This window comes from Euprymna scolopes, chromosome 26 (assembly GCF_053919585.1).
Source record: "Euprymna scolopes isolate OS-2025 chromosome 26, ASM5391958v1, whole genome shotgun sequence".
Taxonomy (NCBI): Eukaryota; Metazoa; Mollusca; class Cephalopoda; order Sepiida; family Sepiolidae; genus Euprymna; species Euprymna scolopes.
Genome location: NC_136507.1, coordinates 28,694,666 through 28,709,665, shown reverse-complemented (window position 1 = coordinate 28,709,665; position 15,000 = coordinate 28,694,666). Strand labels below are relative to the sequence as shown.

Here is a 15,000-nt window from a genome sequence, read left to right as displayed (position 1 = left end):
CGATCCTGCATTTATTCCTACCCTCTGATGAGAAGGAAAGTATTTTTTCGAAACTCCGCGGATTAAGGACTATCCACTTATCAAGTGTTTCCTTTTCAGATTAAATATGTTTTTAACTCTTTTTCAAAGTGTTTTTAACATGTTTTATTAACTGTTTTCTCGGATATATATATATATATATATATATATATATATATATATATATATATATATATATATATATATATATATATTGGTACGGCATAATGTGGACACACCGGTTCACACCGAAGTTTAGTAACGTTGAGTCTTGGGAATACTAGGCATTGCATATGTTCGCTTATATCGACATCATTTCCAGTCGCCCCGAACCTCCATTTACAAATGGTATTTACAGGAGAGGGGTGGTTGTAGATTGCGCAACTCCTGCCATAATTCACGCGATTCTGATAGAATAAAAATTATCATCTAAAAACAACTCCGTGCAATTGTTTGCATATCTCGTGCACTTGGATCACTGGGTATATTTGCCAGGCAATTATTAGAAAAAATTTTTTTTATATTCAGCAGTCCGGCTGTTTTAATAATAACCGGAATAATAGTGACCTTTCTAAGATTCCAGTTTCTTTTCGCGTCGTATATAAGACCTCAGCATTTCGTTATATTTTCCCTCTTAGCTCTTTTGATCCCAGCATCATTAGGGGGCACTGACTTATACAGTGGTTGCTTCTTCTTCTTTCTCGTCACATAGCACTATGTTTGGTTTAAATAGCCCCGTTTTTTATGTACGTAACTGTAGTGTATGTGCATGTGTGTGTGTTTGCGTGCGTGCGTGCGTGCGTGTGTGTGTGTGTGTGTGTGTGTGTGTGTGTGTGTGTGTGTGTGTGTGTGTGTGAGAGAGAGAGTCAGTAGTGAAATTAACATGATTTATTAAAGATTAAACAGTCAAGTCGCTGGCTGTTGTGGTAAAGGCTACTCGACGAGTACCGTTTTGCAGAACTATAAATTAAAAACAAAACAAAAACAACAGCATCATCTTACACATGTACGTGCGAAATAACTTACAAATGATATCTAAGCATTGACTTACGGTTATTTATTTATTACTTACTAACTGTCTATACCCGGCATTGTCCGGTAATCTTTAATTCGATTATCTCATATAAAGACTTTTTTCATTCTGTTCGACATTCACATTTTTGTCGTAATAAATACACGTATTATTTAGATTCTTCGGACTACTGTTCGCCTCTTGAGTGTTAGAACCCGTGGCGTAGTGGATACAGTATTTGATAAATTTCAGTTATAATTACACTCTTTAGGATGTTGACGATTCAATCCTCAGTGTGTGCGATACTAACAATACAATTGCGAATTGTTACGGACCTCTACTCAGCTATAAAGCATACTATTTCCGAGGGTTATATAATGAGTTCCGTTCGAAACGCGAGGTCGACAAAAATATTCTAAAGAAACATTTTGAGTTTGAAAAAACATATTTTTGAGTTTATAAAAATATTATTGAGTTCGAAAGAACTATTCTTGAATTCGAAAGAAATAGTGTCGAGTTCAAAGAAATATTCTTGTGTTCAAAAGAAATATTCTTGTGTTCGAAAGTCATATTCTTAAGTTCGAAAAAAATATTCTTGTGTTCAAAAGTCATATTCTTAAGTTCGAAAAAATATTCTCGAGTTCGAAAGAAATATTCTCGAGTTCGACAAGATACAGCCGACAAAAGTCAACCGAAACGTTAAACAAATGAAAGAAACAATCAAGACGAGAACTGTAGTCCGTAAAAATCTAAATATAATCTGAATAATCGCTCGTCATCTCCAAAAATTATAGTGACCGAAAAATTAATAGAGTGTTTTGGATTTTCGTAACAGAGTCTATCTTTAAAAATCTACCAAAAATCAGGTAATTATCTAATCAATATGAGAGTTTCACCGATGAATAAGTAACGAATGCACTTTATACAAGTGTAACTTTTTTTCATTATATTTATTGTATAAATATATTTTGGGGACTTCATACCCCCTTCCTCGTTTGTCCATTATTCGACACCTTCAAGTCCAAGCGACTCACTAAGCACACACTGATTTTGTGGCAGAAGGGTGAACGAGTGTAAAAAACAAATTCACAGGGGGCCTTTGGTATCTGAAATTGAAATCCGAAATTTGAATGCGTTTAATTTCATTATCTTGTGAGATTCATTGAATATATTATCAATAATTATTATCTTTCAGATAAGGATTTTTTTTTACGAAAACTCTAAAATACGCATACTTTTAAATCTTTAAAAATAAATTTAAAATTTTATTTTAGAATGTGTAAACTTTCCATGTACCAGTACATAAAGAACGCTTTAAAGAATCGATACCCCCCAAAGAAAAAACAAATTAAAAAAAAAAACAGGGTGTAAAAATTATCAGTATTAATTTTATCTGCGTAGTACTTTTTTTTTCTTTTTTCAAGATACGCTAGCATGTTACGATTTGCAAAAATTTTTTATCCCCCATTTGGAAAATTAACTATGACTATGAAGAACTCGATTTCCGTAGGATGATGGTTGTGACATTCCAACAACTTGAGCCCCCCCCCCAGAGAGTTACAAAAAGCGGCCCTTTTAAAGGCCACCAAATTCTAATGAAAGTCTTTGTCAACTTGATTAATGCACTAAAGGATTGGGGGAAAACAGTATGATGTTGTTTATGGAAAAAAAGTGTGACTCATTGGTTATTATTAATTTGAAAATAAAGGAAAAATGATTTTAATCATGAAATTAAAAACTGATTAACATGATATTAAAAGTGAGAAATATAATGCTAAAAATTTATGTTTGATGTAGAATTTTTACATTTTTAACAAGTATTAAGAACATTTTAAAGATTCATTGATCAATTATTATGAAGTAAAAAAAGCTTAAAATAACATATTTCACCATAAATGTCGTTTGCAATTACAATTTAATTCAATTATTTAAAAAAAAATGTACTTGACTGTCTTGTTACATTAAAATTCATGAAAATGCTTAAATAAATATTTAGACACGACTGGGTTCCCATACCTAAAATCCCCGATCACAACGGTAGGCACATGGTTCCTAAAATATACGAAATCGTGCTAAATAATTGAATTATTTGAATTTAAGTAATTATATTCTAATATTTTTACATATTCTTATAGCCAATCGTAGTCAATTTTATTTAGATATAAAAATGTTAGTTTAATTGATTCGAAAACCTTTTAAAAAGATATTTATGTTTTATATTAATTTATTTTTTGCGGACTATTATACTTATCTTTATTAGTTGTTGTTTCTCAACGTTTCGACCAACTATTCCTCTGGCTTTCGTCCGTTGGTAACGGACCCGACCATTGAAGATCAGATAATAAAATAAAAAACGTGGATTTTATAAGATCAAAGAATCCAACCTTGATCGCCCTTCGGGGCCCGCGGCGCAGTTGATAGAGACGTTGAATCTCTACGGTTCCAGATGAGCATTGTCTGAAGATAGCGGTTTCAATCCTACCCAAAGCCGGCCAGAGGCTTACTTGGCCAAAACGTGTTGAGACGACAACTACAGATGGCAGTGATTACTGAGAATGTAGTTAGGAGATTCGAAGTTCATATCCGTCGAAGTTACCACCTGACGAAGGTCAGAGGAATAGTTGGCCGAAACGTCGTGAAACAACAACTAATAAAAGATAAGAATAATAATCCGCAATAAATAAATTAATATAAATAATCCTCATCTCAATAATGAATGCCAATTAAAATAACATATAATTGTGTTTTGTTGACAAAACTGGGCCAAACGCGTTCCTTTGAAAAAACTTAAAATTCTATTAAAAATTATGGAAAAAGTAGTATATTATTCTGTTTTTAACATAATAAACCCCAGGGTATTATCCTTCTGGTAAAGCCAAAATTCGTTCAGAAATAACGGATTTTTTTGGATTTTAATAAGCTTTGAAAAACGCAGTTTTCGATCGATTAGCGGTCACTAGATACACACACACACGCACACATACACACACACACATATATATATATATAAGATATAAGATATCAGGTAATATATATATATAAGATATAAGATATCGGGTAATTTCATTATTGATTTTTTTAAAATGATATTACTGTTAAGTAGCGCCTTACACTTGAAGATCTTTATACTTAAAAAAAATCGCCCATGTTTTATTAAGCCGTAAACAAATAATTATTTTTTTATTATTTTTTTTAAAAACAATAATTTACAGACCTGCATATTTCGAGGTTCTTCCTCTCCTCAGCGTAGCTTGACTGTCTCTCTCTAGGAATTGAACCACACACACACACACACACACACACACACACACACACACACACACACACACACACACACACCACACATATATATATATATAGATATATATAGAGTTTCTTTAGATGGAAAACACTTCTTTACTCAAACACATGCTAAGTGTTGACTTATACTTTGATAGATATGTTTTATATCAACGAGAGTTTCGGTTTCCGCTTCCGGGAATGAATCTCACCAAAATGAGGAAAAGAACAAAAAAACGTCTTCAAATGATGAAGCTATTTTAAAATATCGAAAGCCTCAGCTTATAAAACCTACACCTTTTTGCCTGTTAAGTGTCCAATCAGTCTTTATACGAAATTTATTATTAAATATGGTTTATTCTGTGCTCATTTAAGCATGAATTAAAAACCCCAGCTAACCCCTAACTGTGCATGTGACGTGTCTTTACCTGATGACAAGAACCTTCGTTAAATAATTTTGGATTAGCAATCAGTGAATAATTGGCTGAAAAATGTGAGGTTAGCTGTCTGTTTGTAAACAAGCGGTTTGAGCACTATAAAAGTGGGGGACGAATGTTTGTTTAAAATAGACATTTGTGGAGGTTATTTGCGGGCACAACTCCTGTGGGTCGATAGGTAGAACTGCCGACTGTCAACGCAATGGTTCCAGGTTCAATCCTCTGCTTGGGAGAGGCGCTTGTCTAGCGGCACTAATGACTTGTGATACAACGAAACAGTACTGTATGTCGATGACTACAAATATATTTTAAGCCCCCTTCTTTGGGGAGAGCTCTGTCGTAAATAATCTCACCCGCCAATTCGTTGGCTGAAAAATGCGAGGCTCGCTGTTTGTGTGTAAACCAGCGGTTTGAGCACTATAAAAGTGGTGGACGAATGTTTCTTTAAAAACGACCTTTGTAGAGTTTATATATATATATATATATATATATATATATATATATATATATATATATGGCGTAATGTAAGAAAACTATAGGGTATTTACAGTTTCTCTTCCAATTTTCGGATATTTTTAATCATGTGCAAACGCATTTTATTTCCTTTAGTAGTTTGATAGTTGGTATTTTTTCTGATTAATAAAATGGCTAAATACATTCACCGGTACATAATTAATATAAATGAATGATTTTGTTCTGCGTGCTATATATATATATATATATATATATATATATATATATATATATATATATATATATATATATATATATATATATATATATATATATTTATATATATATGTATATATATATATATATGTATATATATATATATGTATATATATATATATATGTATATATATATATGTATATATATATATATATATATATATATATATGTATATATATATATATGTATATATATATATATAATATATATATATATATGTATATATATATATATATATATATATATATGTATATATATATATATATATATATATATATATATATGTATATATATATATATATATATATATATATATATATGTATATATATATATATATATATATGCATATATATGTATATATATATACATATATACATATATATACATATATATACATATATATACGCACATATATACATATATATACATATATATATATATACATATATACATATATATACATATATATACATTTATATATACATATATATACATATATATACACATATATATATATACATATATACATATATATACATATATATATATATATATAAATATAAATTTATATACATAAACATGTTTTTCCTACACATTTGCAGACATATTTCGGGCAGAGCAATAAATAATCATCTTTCTTCGAGCGAACGGGTTTTCTGTACAGTTACATTTAGTTGCATGATGAAATAATTTCTATAAGTGAACACGTGATCACCTTATAAACAAACATTCAAGTCGACTTAGGTATTCTTATTTAATTTTTAATCTAGAGTCCCTCACCAAATTTCCTATGTCGAGATTGGTATGACGAACATACATATGCGAATGCGCATATTCGGTTAGTCATAATTAATTCGTCGTTCAATATACTTAAACATGATATTTTAATTTATGCAGATTGCGTATGTATTATTATAGAATCAATCCTCTATTGATTACTATATTCTAGCGGGTGTACTTGCCGTTGCCCGGGTGTGTAGAGGTGGTGTAGTAAGGATATTGAGCAGGGGGGGGGAGAAACGAACAGGAAAAAATCACAGATCCCCCCCCCCAAAAAAAAAACAATCTGGCGTTCCTGTGTGTTTTTAGTAAAATAAATCCAAACACCGACCGGGCGGAGGCAGGTGTTAAAAAAAAGGCGGTAGTACCTATTTACTATGCCTCCCCACGGGACAGAGTTAGACACCAGGGTCGTTATTTAACGTGGAGAAAAGGTACAAAAATAAAAATTGTCTCAGTCGTGAAGGATTTCTACTCCACCGAAAGAGAACAAGAAAATGAAGTGCAGCATCTGAAGAACAGATACTACACTTTGATCTTGACCAAAAGGCCGAGAAAAGCTGTATTTAATTTGCCCCCCCCCCCTCGAGCAAATTAGGCAAACGTCGATTTTTAATCTGAGGAGTGAAGGGGAAATGGGCACCAACTCCTCGGGGAGTAGGGGAGCTGGATAGTGAAAATTGGTATGAAGGGTTGTCCCTACATTGACCAAGGTCTTATATGTGGGGTTTCCTCCACATATGGTCTTTGCTTGCAGTATCTGCCGGAACAGATACTACACTTTGATCATCTTAACCAAAAAGGCCAATCACAAAAATGTTATGGACAGACCGACCGACTTATACCTGCAAGGAAAACCACGCTTTAGATCACCAACACTCTGATCCCCATATGGCATCAATTGAAATGGATGGGGTTCGTCTTTGGGAGGCTCCACATTTTGACAAGCTCCTGAACTGAAATGGAACCCGTACATCCAATCTGCTTCCAAGGTCGCTGGAAAAAATGTGGGATCCTTCTACCGCTCCAGTATATATCTAACTTCTGATACAATTCTCCATCTATATAAAAGCCAGGTACGGCCAACGATGGAGTACTGTTGCCACATCTGGGAAGGAGCTGCTAGAAGCAGCTTATTCTGCCTTTACAAAGTTCAAAATCGACTTCGTAGCTTAGAGAGGTATGCCCTTTTCTCTTCCCTGCAACCTCTTTCCCACAGAAGAGACATTGCCAGCCTGTCTTTGTTTTATCGTTATTTGCATGGCAAGTGCTCGTCTGAGCTCCAATCTCTCGTCCCCCCTCGCCAATCTCTCACGAAAAACACACGTCTAGCTGAAATCACTATCAATAACTTTCCCCACTCTTTATCTGTGCCTAAATGAAAACGTAGATTCCATGAACAAAGCTTCTTTCTTAGAATTACACGCCTGTGGAACTCTCTTCTATTTGTCTGCTTCCCAATTGACTACAACTTGGTTGTTTTCAAGTCCAACATAAACAAATTCTTGATGAACCGCCCACTTTAGTAATTCAGTTTACCAAATTTCCATTACTAACGATTACTACAATATTATCCCATTGACTACTGGACACTCTATAACCTTTACACTTGAGTTGCCTCCGGGCCTTGATAAGTGGTGACTCCTATGTAAAAAGAAAATGAGATACAACTGCGCCATACCACGTGTGATATTTCGTCATCGTATCAGGGGAGTACTGGGAGGGAGGAAAAAAATTACCAACTAGAAATTAAGAGCACGTTTGCAAAATTGGGGTGGCAAAACACTCCGTGGGGCTAATGCAAAGTGGAACCTGTTTCAGTTAGATCATGTCCTGATATGAGACGTAACATTGGCTACCTGAAGAACAGATACTACACTTCTAACATCATCTAAATTGTACAGACACATCCGAATTGCACTTAGAACCTTCGGTAGTCTTAACACACGATTTATTCACGTCCGTATTCAGGGAAGTGATATTAGGGATAAATTAGAAAGAATCTTTAGCGTGCTGAATAGTATGGCTTCGTTTTATGTTGGTCTGACGTATAGTCCCCTGCAGCTTTAGGAGGTATACCTTCCCAGGCTTTTTCTCCTCATCATTGATAAAATGTTAGTTTCTTGAGTCGTACGTGCTGGGGGATGCTGACAGAATTTCCCAGGAATATTTTGTTTGACCTGACCGTTGTTCCACTAAGGTAAGGGCCGGCAAGCTACGACCTGCTCGCTGGACCCCGTCTGCAAAGGCATTTTGACCGGCCCGCGAGACAAATTATCACTGACTATTTTAAACATGAGAAACGTTGTTATCTTTTTTTTTATTCACTCAAGCGAATTTGAATTCTATGCTCGGAAAAATGCAATCTAAACCCAATGACCTCTATTTCTGTGTAATAATAATAATAATAATAATAATAATAATAATAATAATAATAATAATAATAATAATAATATGGGACCTTGGGGAGGCTTATTGCCACTCAAATTCCAGCGAATACCAATAGCCGCTGCCAACGAGAAATCAATGGCAATCGGCTTTTGCGATAATGCAAATTTATTTGCAAATGTTATCGAAAGAGGTGGAGAGTACTGGAAACCTGGGGAGACTTGTTGTCACTCAGCTTCCAGGGAACACCAAACAGTGTTTTCAGGGAGATCTCTCTGAAGACCTGTGTGAAAGCTCCTTGTGAGCCAATAATAAGCCGCGTGTGGGTGGTCTGCATGTGAGATGACGCCACAAAAAATAGTGAAGAAATGATGAATGTGAGAAGTGTGAAGGGCCAACGTTTCCTTCACATTTTCGTCGAGTTTCAGAAAAATCTAATGGATGGGGCAAAAATTATGGGGTAAAAAGTGCCATTTTTGCAATTTGGGGCATTTATGACTCCTTTTGAGCTCCTGGGTACGCCGAATCCCAGTAAAAATGGACAAACGGTGCTATTTCACGTCTTAAGACATGTATATTTGAATTCAGCACCATGAAAACCACTATATAGACATACATATCAAATTTTTGGATAATATCAAGAGAGAGCTCCAAAAAGGCATTTTTTGCCCTAAAAATCCGAGAGAGATTCGAACCAGAATGTTGCCAGGGTCACTCATAATGAATTAATATTAAGAACAATGGCCTTCATATTTTGGCCAAGTTTCAGGAAAATCTAATGGATGGATCAAACGCTATGGGGCAAAAAGTGTCATTTTGGCAATTTTGGGGGGCATTTTTTTTTTACCTCTTTTGAGTCCCTGGATACGAATCCCAGTGTAAAACGATGCAGTTTCAGGCCTTAACACATGTATATTTGAGTTGATCGCCGTGAAAAAAACACTATATAGTAAGCCAGATTAAGTTTTTGTTGAGAAATATGAAAAGAGAAGCCACAAAGAGGGGCGTTTTTAGCACTGTAAGTCCCCGGGGACGCTAACCAGAATTTTGCCAGGGTCACCCATACTGGATTTATATTAAAAACAATGGGTACCATACTTTGGCCAAGAAAAATCAAAAGTTATGGAGCAAAACGTGTCATTTTTGGCAATTCTTGAACATTTTTGACACTCTTTGGAGCCCCTGGGTACGCAATGACAATTTTTACTAAAATTTTCTTTTACTGTGCACATCTATTTAATGAAATACAATTTGTGGCAAAATTTCAGGAAAAACTAAACGACGGTTATCTGGCAATCGTCCGGACTAACAGACCCACGGACGCCACTGAACACATAGACCCCTCTCCGATAAATCATGGCACCAATAATAATAACATAATAATAAAAATAACATACAACCAAAATTGACAGCCGACTTTACCGTCCGACCAGCTTCCAAAGGACAATGTTTTCTCGGCTTTCTATTACATTCTCTAACAGCAACCTTCCGTCGAGTATCCCTGACACGTATTTGACTAAAATTTTGAAATACTTTCAGATTATAGCTCTTATGATACTGTAAAATTAATGTCCATATAAATATTAGTATAATAGTTAAAAGTCAATCCAATCAGATAAAAAAAGCTCAATAAGTCAGATAGAGCAATATTATAAACCAGATTATCCAATTAAATTTAGTAAATTATAAAATGTACGAAAAATTTATTATTTAACAATAAATTTGAATATCTATCTATCTATCTATCTATCTATCTATCTCTCTCTCTCTCTCTCTCTCTATATATATATATATATATATATATATATATATATTGCCAGATAAACGCCCATTAGTTTTTCCTTAATATATATATATATATGTGTGTGTGTATGTGTGCGTGTGTGTGTGTGTATTTGTATGCATATATTATTATTTTATTATTATTATTATTATTATTATTATTATTATTATTATTATTATTATTATTAAAAAAAAACAATAATAATAATAATAATAATAATTAGAAATTGGAATCAGAGGAATAACTGCAAAAGTACAACGACTAACGATAATGAAAACGACTGAAATATTAAGGAAAACCCTTGAATGCGGAGAATAATACAAGACAATATAACGGAGAAGAAGCGTTACAGGGAATGAAGAACACCGAAACTGCATATTTACAAGTTCTACACCCCCCATCATGCATCCCCCCCATTGTTGCATAACCGACCCCCCCAAAAAAAAAATGATACCAAAGGGCCGAGAAGGGTCAATAAGGACTGAAAGACCGAGGAGCGAGCGCCAACCAGACCTCAGCTGGACAAGCACAAAGAGAACTGGGACCTTGGGGAGGCTGAGTGCCACTCAAATTCCAGTATAAACCAATGCCCACTACCAGCGAGTAATCAATGGTATGCGGCTGTTGCGATGATGCAAATTCATTTGCAAATGCTATCGAAGGAGGTGGAGAGAGCTGGACGTCTGGGGAGACTTGTTGTCACTCAGCTTCCAGAGAATACCACAGGTTTCCAATCAGATCGTTTGTTGACTTGTGTGAAAGCTCCATGTGAGCCAATAATAATAATAATAATAATAATAATAATAATAATAATAATAATAATAATAATAATAATAATAACAACAACAACAACAACAACAACAACAACAACAACAATAATAATAATAATAATAAAAAAAAAAACCAAATTGACATAGTCGCGACACTGGATATGCTGAAATAAATCCTCTGTGGAAAGCAACTATTTAAGTAGCCTGACGAGAACTTCTAGTTTTAACCGACCATTTGTCTGAAACATTAGCAGGTCCAGTGTCGCGACCATTTTGCATTTGTTTATATTAATAATTTTTATTGCTTGTCCTTTTTTAGCATTCTTAATAACCTCATTAAATTCATTAGTTATCACTTTTGACTACTTTTACCGTGGAATATATATATATATATATATATATATATATATATATATATATATATATATATATATATATATCGTAGAATTTCAGAAGACCGTCGGTTTTAAATCCAAAAAAAGATAACAAATAATTGGTTTGGTCTCAATTACCGTACTGTCATCGGCCTCTGTTCTGTAATAAATGTATAAATACATGTTATATTTGGATTTTGTTAATGATTGAGCATTCAGCTGGGGTTATCCCGAACTATTTTTGTACAGACACACACACACACACACGCACACACACACACGCACACACTCTAAACATGAAAAGTGGATTAAAAGAAAATTAAAAAAAAATTAAAAAAAAAAAAAACAAGTTTTAAATACACGCCATCAGGGTTAGTAAAAAATGTGTATTAATTTTTTCTTAGAACTGGGTCCCAAAAATCAGCAGAGATTAGATCGTCCGTGTAATGATCCGCCCCTGTTGATTTTGCGGTGAGTTTAAAGTTCGGGGGGGGGGTAATAGGAGGTCCACCCTCCCAGGCCTTGCCTTCTCTTTGAGAGTTTATTGCTAGTCGTCTGAGGCACCATAACCGTGGAATGCCGTCGGTGCTGCCCCGGCAGATTTTGCAGGTCAGAGTGCCCCTCCTCTGGGACGCTGACTTTTCTATCCCACTATCAGGTCCAGGTGTCACAGTTTTTGCAGTGAGAGAGAATGAAATACAAACAAGTCTTTCTCTTGTACAAAAATTTTTTCGAGAAAAAAATGTATGAAAGATAAATGGAAGTTGAACGCATTTCCTTTGTTTGTTTGTTTGTGTTTTTAGCGTGTTGGTGAACTTTTACATAAGGAATTGTAAGTTATGCGGTTTGCAGAAACACCATTTTCTCGTTTTATGTATTCATAGAACATTTTATTGTCGATTGAAGAATTACATGCAATTAATTAAAATATTTAGTTGTACATCATCAAACGATAAATGAAAGAAAGAAAGAAAAAAGAAAGAAAAACATAAAAGCAAATAGAGATTCATATTTTAAGATAGCAACCGTGGTTGTGGTCTGCAAAAATATTTATAATTCATTTAAGCACTACACACAAAAACATACACGCATAAACACATACATACATAAACACACATACATACATACATAAACACACACACACATAAACACACAAACACATACATACACACATAAACACACATACATACACACACAAACACATACATACATAAACACGCATACATAAAACCACACACGTAAATACATAAGCTCACAAACACATACATACATACATACATACATAAACACACATACATAAACACACACATAAACACACAGACACATAATACATACATACATACATACATAAACGCACACACATAAACATACAAAAACATACATACATAAACATACATAAACACACCTACATAAACACACAAGCACATACATACATAAACACAGAAACACATACATACATACATAAACATACATAAACACACATACATAAACATACATACATAAACACACAAACACATACATACATTCATAAATACACAAGCACATACATACATACACATACATAAACACACAAACACATACATACATATATATATATATAAACGTACATAAACACACAAACGCATACATACATAAACATAAATAAACATACATACATAAACACACAAGCACACACATACATAAACATACATAACACACACAAACACATCCATACATACATAGACATGCATAAACACACAAATACATACATAATACATACATACATATGTTAGTTGTTTTTGTTTTTGCGATAAGTTTTGAATGAACTCAATCATTTACGAAAGTGCATTTTTACCTAAATGCGAGTTGGGAATAATTTTCCCTTCAACCAATTTGGTACCCCCACATGGAGAGCGGAATATTTATATCTTTATAAATATGTTATATATGCCGCACCCCAAATTGGTTAAAGGGAAAATTCGCATTCACGTAAAAATGCACTTTCGTAAATGATTGAGTTCATTCAAAACGTATCGACAAAAATAAAATAAAATAAAATAAAATAAAGGGGAAAAAAAAAAAAAACAAAAAAACAAGTAACATCTTAGTAAATCGCGATGTATCCAAACTGTCGTGCGAGATGGACGAGCCGGTTAAGGGTTTTGGCTAATTACCGTGGGGTTCCAATTTCGAATCTCGATAGATTCAGCTACTCTGATGAATGAATCGTATACGACGAAACACGTGCCAGTGGATAATTATATTTAAAAAAATTATATATATATATATATATATATATATATATATATATATATTCGCGCCATCGGTGTGAATAGTTTATCTCTGCACTGAAGATAAAAGTTATTTAGGAAATAATACGCATTTACACACACACACACACACATACACACCTGGATTAAACCTGTTAGAAGTAAAAAAAACAAAAAACAAAAAAAAAAAAAAACATAAAAGTGCCCGGGAGTAAATATTTTAAGAGCCAATCTTTATGATATTCAAGTGTTTTTACTGAATTACATAACGACAATCGGTAAAAAAAAAAATTCTAAATTCTCGCTTGCCCAAAAGAACGAAATCTGCGTCGCTGAAGCGGACACTATGTATTCATGTATAGTATCAAATGGTTTATATATAATCACAAGAACATTAGCAACAATTGTTATAATCTTTTACGATATCATATATATATATAATAAACACGTATACACACAGACACACGTGAGTATGCACACACACACACACACACACACACACACACACACATATATTATTCAATTTTCACCCCAAACAAGGCATAGAGCCACTTAGATTTAGGGTGCTACTATCGTGAACATAAGTTGCAGGGACATTATGAAGGGAGATGAGTAACAAGATGTATGTTCACATTACACTTGAACTTCTGGATGTCAGTACAGTTGGGAAAGCAGGATCCCTGCCAAAGTCTCGCAGTTCTTGGGAAGAAACTATTGCATTCACCATTTAAATACTTGTAGAATAGGGAGATGGATGCAACATCTCGTTTATGGGACAGAGGCTGAAGCTTCGTTTTCAGTTCAGGACCCGTCAGGTTTTATATGCATATATATATATATATATATATATATATATATATATATATATATTCCTTTTTTTTTTTTTACACAGTGATCACAACTTATCAAGGCCCGGAAGCCACTCAGGGATAAGGGTTATTGCAAATACATTACGTTAGTGTGGAGATTTGATGTAGTGCTTACTTAAGGGGGCGGCTTATTAGGAATTTGTTAACGTTGGACTTGAAGACATCCAAGTTGTAGTCCGGTGGGAAGCAGGCAGACGGAACAGAGTTCCACAGAATTCCTGAAAACCTCTAACCTTCATGGAGTGGGGAGGGGGACTAAAACTTGCTGCTATGATTTCAAATTATCGGAAATAACAGCAAGGGGAGAATT

At 33.9% G+C, this 15,000-nt stretch overlaps 1 pseudogene; it reads right to left on the bottom strand.

The window, feature by feature from the left end:
* Positions 1-6,596: 6,596 nt before the first annotated feature.
* On the bottom strand, positions 6,597-6,819 carry LOC145248447 (U2 spliceosomal RNA; annotated as a pseudogene).
* Positions 6,820-15,000: the final 8,181 nt, after the last annotated feature.